Source organism: Bison bison, unplaced genomic scaffold (genome assembly GCF_000754665.1).
Source record: "Bison bison bison isolate TAMUID 2011002044 unplaced genomic scaffold, Bison_UMD1.0 scf7180017864462, whole genome shotgun sequence".
NCBI classification, from domain to species: domain Eukaryota; kingdom Metazoa; phylum Chordata; class Mammalia; order Artiodactyla; family Bovidae; genus Bison; species Bison bison.
Genome location: NW_011495024.1, coordinates 1,741,159 through 1,741,594, shown reverse-complemented (window position 1 = coordinate 1,741,594; position 436 = coordinate 1,741,159). Strand labels below are relative to the sequence as shown.

Here is a 436-nt window from a genome sequence, read left to right as displayed (position 1 = left end):
CAGCAACCGCTGGACCCGCCGCCCTTCTTCCCCCATCTCTCCCCCGGCCCTGCTGGTTTGGGGGGGGGAGCAGGGGAGGGGACTCTGGACGTGCCAGGGTCGGAGCTCGCCTCCGAGGAAGGTAGGGACATTTTCTGAGGCTTTCGCGGTCTCGTAAGGGGGTCTTTAAGGGAGTCACTGGGCCCGGCCGAGGACCCGGGGAAGGTCGCTCTGGTGGTCTCCCCGGGCACGGATATTCGGGGCCTCGGCCTCCATGGAGCTCCCCCCGTTCCCCGCAGTTGCCGAGTGCGAGTCGCCCCCCAGCCTAGCGGCCGCACACTCAGCGCTTTAGCGTCCCTCGGCCGCGGTGGGGGGCCCGGGTCGGTGGGGGAGCTCTGCCGCCTCCTGGCCCCTCGGCGCTCTCGCCGTCCCCTCGGATCCCGCTCCCACTTGTCGG

At 71.1% G+C, this 436-nt stretch overlaps 1 protein-coding gene across 5 annotated transcripts in view; it reads left to right on the top strand.

The window, feature by feature from the left end:
* The window catches only part of ARID4B (AT rich interactive domain 4B (RBP1-like)), a 141,308-nt gene that overhangs the window by 1,039 nt on the left and 139,833 nt on the right, over positions 1-436 (top strand). For 3 of the 5 annotated variants that reach the window (XM_010860091.1, XM_010860090.1, XM_010860092.1), the window contains exon 1: positions 7-121. The exons of 1 other annotated variant lie outside the window; for it this stretch is intronic. The gene's annotated coding sequence lies outside the window, so the exon portion shown is untranslated. Of the gene's footprint in view, positions 122-436 lie in introns of all 5 variants that reach the window. One more of the 5 variants, XM_010860088.1, reaches the window with a different exon arrangement.